General features: G+C 29.2%; 1 pseudogene; it reads right to left on the minus strand.

The window, feature by feature from the left end:
* Positions 1-5,556: 5,556 nt before the first annotated feature.
* On the minus strand, positions 5,557-9,333 carry LOC107960627 (receptor-like protein kinase 7; annotated as a pseudogene).
* Between the last annotated feature and the right edge of the window lie 380 nt (positions 9,334-9,713).

Here is a 9,713-nt window from a genome sequence, read left to right on the forward strand (position 1 = left end):
ACAATTTATTTTATGGGTCCCTGTGTCTGTATACGTAGGGGATTTTAAAACAACCTATCTCATATCATTTAATTAAATTTATAAATCATAATAATCTATTAATTTTGTAAGAACTAGTGAAAAAAAGTAAGCTTGTGTGCATGAAAATTGAATCTGAAAATTTAGTGTAATGCAAATTAATGGATTTTTATCCTTGTGTCTCTCTTGTGTTTAAAATTTTTCTTTGAAAGTTAAATTTATTACTAACATTGTTTTACTATTATATGATTTTTAAGTGAGTATTATATTATATCAATTTTTTTATTACATATTTATTAAGTGAATAGTATATTAAACTAATAAATTTAATATAATTAAAATTTGAAATTTAAAAATAAAATAACTAATTTCTTAAAATTAAAAATAGAGGGTCAAAATTCTAAATTACTAAAGAGAAATTATTTTATGAGTTAACCCTTGGACTTTAATTTTGAAATTTAAAAAGTAAAATAACTAAAATTCTTAAAAATAAAAATAGAATGTCCAAATTCTAAATTAAGGAGAAATTATTTTTGCGAACCCTTTTCAATTATTTAATGATATTTTCTTACTTTTTTCCATGTTATTGTCACATATTTTTGTTACTTTTTTTATCTTGAACCTTGAAACTCAAAACCCTAATCTTGAACCCCAAACTCTAAATCCAAACTCTAAGTTCCAAACTTTGAATCCCAAACTCCGAACCCTGAACTCGATTCTCAAACCTTGAACCTCAAACTCGAACCCCGAATCCTAAGGGTGTGAGTTCGGGGTTTAAGGTTTAAGATTTAGAGTTTAAGATTTAAGGTTCGTGATTTGAGGTTTAGAGTTTGGTTTAAGGTTCAGGTTTGGTGTTCGAGTTCAAGGTTTAAGGTAAGAGTTCAGAGTAAAAGAATTATCAAAATTATTCATTAATGACATGGAAAAAATTGATAAAATGTCATTAAATAATTAGAAAAAAGACGATAACTAATGTGATGAAAAAGTTTGATAAAATAATTTGTCATTAAGAAGAGTAAAGGACTGTGTGGGTTTAATTTTTTGACATATATAATATAAAAGCCAAAATAAGTTAATTCAATAGACCTAATAGTTAGCTTTTGTTGATTCATGAATAATATGTTATATTATATCATTTATTTTAAACTAATCTAAACAATATAAAATTAGCGACAACCAATAATATGGGAAATTACCAGCATTTCCACCCACAAAGAATCATTTGTTGTGAAAAAGAAAATTTTGGATTGACGTTGATAAGCCAATGGAATGTTGGCATCTAAGTTGGGACATAGGCCTTCCACCGCGTGTATCAAAATTGATTATAATAATATACATTAAAAAAGGAAAGTAAGATATAAACAATTTGGATACTTTTAATTCTAATGCATATCACCTATTGAATTTTTGAATCCAAGTCACAATTAATGCACTGTTTTTTTCCCCCAATTTCGTATAAATAGTATATTAAAAGTCTACAATATTAGCTTCAACAATTATACTAAATAAATAGTATTTATTCGGATGGATAGTGATTTTTTTTAAAGATATTTTTTAAAAAAATTAATAAATTTTTCATTAATGGGTTATTGAAGTTGTAATGTTATGTGATAGGGAAATGGGGAATCTGATTGTTGGATATAGTAGCAGATGTGCTCAATGATGAATAGCTAAGTAAAAGATGCCCACTTCTCTTAAAAAATACTTGGTGTTGATTTGGCATCTCCTATTTTGCTGCTACCCTTACTTGCTAATTCTTCATTATCTGCTTTTCTATCTTTTATTTTTTTTTCTTTTTTCCCTTTTCATTTATCATATTTATTTGGCTAATATATTTTTTTAAAAAAACTTTAAATTACTACTAGAATTTATGAAAACCACAAATTTATGATATTTAAATGAAAAATTAAATTAAATTGTGAGTAAAATGAAATTTAAGCATAAAAATATATAAGATTAAAAATACTAAATGGATACAATGGTTTATCATTATTTTATCATCAATCTTGAGTTGGTGATGTGATAATTTATGACACCAATTCAATTAGCAACATTATTAATACTAAAAGCCCATCACATGCGTATACGTGTGAAAATCACAAGTTTAGAATACAAATGTGCGTTTAAAAATAACATACAATAAATTATGAAAATGGTTTGAAACTAATTAATAATAATAACACATAAAATATTTATGAAGTCAAAAATGGAAAAAAAAAAGATATATTAAAATTATTTATCATAGTGTTGTCATCAATCTTGAGTCGATGTCGAGTTAACTTATGACACCAACTCAATAAAATACATTAATATATATATATACACGATTGATATAAAGTAATAAAATGTGGATAATAAAAATTAAAATGTATAAAATATTAATAGAAAATTTTAATTGAGTGGTAAATTAAAGGTTTTTTCTAACCCAATTAGTCCAAGTTCAAATCCCACCAAATTTATTTTTTATTCATTCGTTTAAATAAAAAAGATCAAATTACCCTCAAATAATATAACTTATTTTAATTACGGGAGGGGTAAAACACTTAATAAATAGTATAGATATACACAAATTTATAGAAATTTATATAACAAATATGAAAGTTAAAAATTGCTTTAGATCAAATGGCAAATGAAGTTATTTTATATGCACAGTGTTTTTGGTTCAAATCTCATTACGGACAATTTTTTTATTAATTTATACAAATATAAAAAGTCTAAAATACCAACATATAATATAACTTACTTTGCAAATGAAATATATTTTTTGGCAATTCCCAATTGAGTTGGGACTCGGTTGATGGAAGACACCAACTTTGTGAAGAGCTTTATAAATAATATAGATATATACAATTGATGAAGGTAATAAAGTGTGCATAATAAAATTAAAATGTACAAAAATATCAAAATAAAACTTTAGCTAAATTGTAAATTGAAAGTTTTACTAATGCAATTGAATGTTTTAATTATGGAAGGGCATTTTGATAACTTTTTAACCGAGTTAGTGCTCGGTTAACTCATGACACCGACTTAGTCAAGATATTAAATAATAGTATAGATACTTTGCCTAAACAAACCCTTAAATTATTTTTGTAGTTAAATAAATTCATATCCTATGATTTTTACCCATAAAAGCCTTTGATTTTAGTGTTAAACTAAATTTATTTTGAATTCCGGGCTCTTATCTTGATTTCTTGTAGATGCAATAGAAATTCTACACAATTTTAACAATAACATAAAATTTAAAAGAGTGGTTAAGTGTAATATATAAGCACTTTTAAGAAATTTTAAAATATTATTTTGTTTTACTTTCAAAAAATATTATTTTATTTTTATTTAATAAATTATTCTGATCAAATTCAAATCAGCATAAAACACAAAATAATTTAAAATTTTAAAATATTTTACTTTAATATTAAAATCAAGAGTTTTCATAGGTAAAAATTACAAATTACAAGATTTATTTAAACAAAATATAATAGTTTAAGGGCGTTTTAGTATATTTACCTATTTATTTTGGAAAATTATCTCACACAATTTATGATTTTTTTTTATATTCCATACAAGTGCGACTGTGTTTGATAAGATATAGTAAAAAATAAAAATAAAAATATATAAATATATAAATAAATAAACATAATTACTTATTTATTTTATATAAAAAATTACGTAATTTAAAGATTAACATAAATTATTATACTAATGGTGGGATTTGATTTTAAAAAGTTGGAGGTTATAAAATTGTTACATAATTGAATTAAATTTTAAATCGTATCGAAAATTGATGATTTATTTGAGGATTTAATGAATTCGCGGATATGTAAACAAAAACTAAAAAAAAAAATCTCATTGCTTTTGTGTTGAAATAGACATCCATTTTAACTTTGACGACTTCTACTTCTAACCACAAAATCTCATGTTATTTCTATAATCATATCCTGTTGATAAAGAAGGGAGAATAAGAATTATTCTGTTGGAAGGTCAATTCTTTTCTCAATTTTTCAACCATTATCGTTTTCTCCATCTGTAGACTAGGGTTTGGTTTGCCCTAATCTGTCAACTTTTTTATAATCATTTTCTTTATTATACATTTAACTTCATAAGTGTTCCCCATTAATGTAATAAAATCTTTTTATGCATTTTAATTTTTTAATTTACTTCTTTTCATACGAGTATAATATTACGATTCTTAATTTTTTTTTTGATATAATGTTTAGAATTATCTATAGACCCTTCACAACACTTAAATAAGAGGATAATACATTTCAGCGCACTCGAACTATGTCCTCTTGTACTAGCAACAATACTGATACCAATTGAGTTCGGACTCAATCAGCTAAATTATCAATATTCAAATTCAATTTTTTTTAAAAATTTTGATTAGTTAAAATAGTTTTAGTCACATAGTTAGAAGTTTAGATTAAATACTTTTATAATCAATAAGATTGTGAAATATGTAAAACTAAAGGAAACTAATATTTTTTATCAACCAAAATCAGTAAAATTCATTCTACCAAATTAGTTTTAAAGCATGAAATGCTGATTGGTTTAAAAAATTGAAGTAACTTTTACTTTTAGTTAAAATCAATGTTTTCTATGAAAAAATTCGAACAACATAGAAGCCTATTTGATTAAAAGAAAAAAGAATAATGGTTATTTGAATAAAGTGTAATAGTTGAAGTTTTTTTTTTCATTATTGTATGTTAGTCTTTTTCACATATTCATCAGTCAAGTTATTTTTTCAATTCAAATTTAATTAAATAATAAAACTTATGTATTTAATATATTTAAATGATAAATTGGTTGAGCCTTAATTCGATTGGTATAGGTATTATTGTCAATACAAGAAGACATATGTTTGAGTGCGTTAAAATGTATTATCTCCTTATGAGTTGGTAAGGGGTTATAGATAATTCTCAGAACTTATAAAATAGTAATGATATTAACTTAAATAAAGTTCAATCAACGAATTTATAATTTAATATAAAATATATTTTGATTAATGATGAATTTTGATATTCTATATATAGATATACATTATATAATGTGATTCTATTTGAAGAGTGTAAATTTATTATTATCAACTATTCAGATTTAGATAATAAAATTGTTAATTAAATATTTTATTTATATTTTTATAATGTTTTTTTATTTAATGTTTATTTCTTGTCCTTCAAATACTTAAAATAAAAGAAAATACTCGTTAAATTGTAATTATCTTTTCATAAAGTCTCAAAATGTGGAAATATTTAGGTCCATAAAAATTTTTTTAAGTGATTATGGTACCACATAATTGAAAATCCTGTCTGAATGGGCTGAAGTCTGGCACTCTTCTTTTCTTGACCCTAAAGTCCATTAACTTATTCAAAATTCATTCAAGCCTTTACATATTCCTTCTTTATCAATTATTACTCCATATTTTATAATGCAAGAAACCAGTTGGGCCATACTATTTTATTGTAGTACCTATTAATATTTATCCATTTGAAGTCCCTAATTGATTTATCAATGGGCACTAAAATTAGCTTTTAAGGACGAAAATGAAATAATTTGATAATATTAATGATTATATCGTAAAATTTTAAAGTTTGATAATCAAAACGTAATTTAAACCTATACAATTTTCTTGGAGATACTTAACTATTTGTGCTAAATTCAAACATCACTAAAGCATAACAGCTTACAGGCTCTGGCTAATACTTAAATTACTGAACTGTTTGTGCTAAAACCAAAGATGTTACCATATTACAAGGTTGTTCGTGATTGTAGACTGAACTTTTCATCACAATCTTTATTCTTCTTTCCTTTTATTCAGTCCTAACCGATAGCAACGGTGACCAGTTGGCGCGGTTCTGCCGCTTCAACATCTGAACCACGGTTCTCATGGTGGGTCTAAGTGCCGCCAGCGTGTTGGTGCAGAAAATGGCCATTTCCAACACCTTGGTAGCGTATTCTTTCGAAGCATCTGCAATTCTTGGGTCTATTATGCTCAAAACACTGGCTTTGTCCTTCGTTTTACTCAAGACCCAAGTCACAATGTCCTTATCGTCACCAAATTCTGGCTCAGTTGGTCTTTTTCCAATCACTAGCTCCATTAATACGACCCCGAAACTGTACACATCGCTCTTCTCGTTTACTTTGTAGGTGTAGCAATATTCTACAGAATTTACCATTAATTTTATTAACCAACAGAATCTGTCAAATAATCTCCTAAACAGCAAGAAAGTAAGTTACCAGGAGCTATGTAGCCATGGGTGCCTAAAATGACATGGGTCGAGTCTTGACCACCATTGGCCTGAACCATCTTGGCGAGTCCAAAATCAGCAATCCTAGGCTTCAAAAACTCATCCAGCAATATGTTACTTGATTTGATATCCCGATGGATCATTGACCTTTCACATCCATGATGAAGGTACTCCAGTCCCTTAGCTGCCCCAACTGCAATATGATATCTGGTATCCCAATCAAGCTCCGTTTCCCTACACGTATGCTACCGATCCCACAAGCTCCCATTCGGCAAGTACTCGTATACCAACAAGCTTGAGTCTTGGGCCTCTTGGCTCGTCATGCTGCAGTAAAGCTTTACCACATTGACATGTCTTATTGAGCTCAATGTCCGCACCTCTGTGTCGAATTCCTTTGCTTTACTGTCACGTTTGCTTTGGATTGGTTTACTGTTCTGGCTCCTTCGGCTGGCATGAGAATCTGTAAGCCATATGTGTTTCACAGCGAGGTCTAAACCATTAGAAAGTGTTGCTTTATAAACATTCCCAGACCCTCCTCTGCCAATCAGATTCTGTTGCTGTAAGGAATCCAAAATCTCATTTTCAGTTAAAATTAACCTATGGAAGGACTTGACTGCCCATGATTTTTCCTTCAAACAAGGGCCATGATCTTTTTTTCTCTTCAAGTATAAGAAGCACCCGGGTGAAGCTAGCAAGATGGTTGCACCTCCAAGAGCCAAACAAGTTATAAGCGTACGAACGTCTTTAGACATGCCAGAGTCTGGTGGACATTGCCTGAAAGATTTGATAATTGAACTACAGAGGCCAGGGTTTCCTTTCGAAATTACGCTCAGGTGCTGCAATGACAAGAGACAGTGGTATAGGACCACTTAACCGATTATTGGATAGATAAAGAACCCTCCAACTGTGAGACGATAAACTCGTTGGAATTTTACCGGAAAGTTCATTTTGAGACAAATCCAGAATGTCCAATAATGGCGAAGATCCCAAAGACGAAGGTATAGAACCAGATAACCCGTTTTCTTGCAATTCAAGGCTGCTCAATCCTTTCAGTTCCCCAATTTCACGAGGGATTTTCCCTGCAAGATGCAAGATGATTATGAGCCATGTTTATGACAGTGATAGAACGACAAGAACTTAACGACTCCGGTATAGAACCAGATAACCTGTTATATTGCAATTCAAGGCTGCTCAATCTTTTCAGTTCCCCAATTCCATGAGGGATTTTCCCCGAAAACTGATTGCAGCATCGCTCAATTATCTCCAAAGATGTAGCTTCTGAAATCTCCTCTGGCAACTCACCTGATTACTGATTCTCTGTTGTTGACAGTCTCCTAATTTCTTTTGCATTTATTATATCAGATGTAATTGGACCTTCAAATTGATTGTAAGTAACGTCAATGGTAACCATTTTAGGTAATCCCCATATTCCGGTCGGAACTATGCCTGTAAACAGGTTCGCAGTGAGTTGTAGGCTTACCATGTTGGACAAGTACCTCAATAGTGAGATATCTCCTTCGAGTTGGTTCCTTGAGACATCCAAGTATTCAAGTTTTGTCAGATTTCTCAATCCAACCGGAATTTTTCCTTGTAACCGATTATCGTAAAGCTGAAGCCGCCGGAGTTTGTGAAGCTTTCCAAGCTCCACTGGAATTTTCCAGATAAACCATTGTCTTGAAGCTGTAAATCAGTAAGCTCAGTGAGATTTCCAATTGCTCGAGGAATCCTGCCTTTAATTTCGCAATACCCCAAATCAAGAAAATCCAGTTTCTTTAGCTCCAGAATCTGATCTGGAAATGGGCCCTCAAAAACATTGTTTCCAAGATCTAAATATTGAAGCTTTACACAATTACTCAATTCTTCACCGATGAAATTCTCTAATAAATTGTACCGCAAGGAAAGCATATCCAATGATTGAAGCTGGCATATTAAATTCAAAGGAAGGGCACCGATGAGGTTCTGATTTGAAAGCTCGATTTCCTTAACCGACTCCTCTGCGTTGCAAGTGATTCCTTCGAAGCTGCAAACAGAACCGGCGGTAGCCTTCCATGAATCAAGAGCAGTGCTACTTGATTCATTGAAAGCCGATCTCAGGTACAACAATATTTGAAGTTCATCATCACATTTTACGCAACAAAGTAGTAGTAAGCTGAAACACAACAGCAGACATAAAGAGAGAGAAAATCGCCAGGCTAAAACAGGCGTTTGCCATGCCAGCGAACGTTTAATTAACAGAAAAGAAACAGGATCGAGCTTTCACATTAATTTGCTTACCGAGAAAGCATTGTGGAGACTAAGGTTCAGGTCTGGTCGTCTTCCAATTATCTCCAAAGTCGTCCCGCTAAGTCAATGATCGACACTAAGAATAAACGATGCCCCATCAGGTACGTAATAGGATTCTGACAAGTAAAAGGCAAAAAGGAAGAAGAGGTGGAGAGAATTAAAATCCAAGCTTTGAAGCTAAATTGAGTTCCATCGAATTTAAAGCCAGCTTAATTCGTGATATTAATCAGTAAGTAGCTTTTAAATTCGTGTTTAGTATCTATTCTTAATAGGTATACAAAATATAAAAAAGTTAGTTACTAAATCTATTCAGATACTTAACTGCAAATTTAACTATTTAAGTTTAAACTTGACCTAGATGGGTTTTTTCTTCTTCTTTTTTTCTAAGAAAAAATGCAATACGAATTCTGCTGAATTATGTTGAACAGTTACTCAAAATATCTAAATGCAATACTAAAATTCTTTTATTTAATTGGATTAGTTTTATTGTAATGATATTTCTTTATGAATTAAAAATTTTAAGAGAAGGACTAAACAACTGTCCGGTGTTTTATGAACAAGTGATTAGAAATTGTGGTAGCGGATTTCTATCTAATTATTTATATAATCTTGAATTTATTAATGTTGAAAAAGTTTTACTTAAATTTCTAACTTTGATTCAAATTTGATTACGCTTAATACCAAAAAAAAAAATTGTTAGTTATACATTTGAAATTTAATTTTTCTATTTTATTTTCAGAAATTTAACACCTCAAATTTTAAATTTAATTGCTATTACAGTTAAAACCATTTTATTAAACTCACATTTTGAAATTATAAAAAATACTTCATTCGATGGTCATGTAAAAAAATCTATGACATTTTTTGTGATATAGTAATTAAACTAAATTTATAATAAGCCTTTTGATGATGTTAAAAATTAAATTTGCATTTTTTAAAAAATTCAAAAACTGAATTTTATGTGATTGGCGGCTTCCTAGTTGCGTCTTAAATCCCGTTAATAATATATTATCATCTCGAAAATGAAATTAATAAAATAAAAAACTTGACCTATCTCGTTTGGAAGCTGATTTTCAAATAAAATCCCAATTATTTTATTTAGCCTTACAATATTAGGGCGATTTATCTGCTGATATATTTTTTTTTAATTTGAGAATTATGTTTTTTTTT

This window comes from Gossypium hirsutum, chromosome A05, assembly GCF_007990345.1.
Source record: "Gossypium hirsutum isolate 1008001.06 chromosome A05, Gossypium_hirsutum_v2.1, whole genome shotgun sequence".
Lineage (NCBI taxonomy): Eukaryota > Viridiplantae > Streptophyta > Magnoliopsida > Malvales > Malvaceae > Gossypium > Gossypium hirsutum.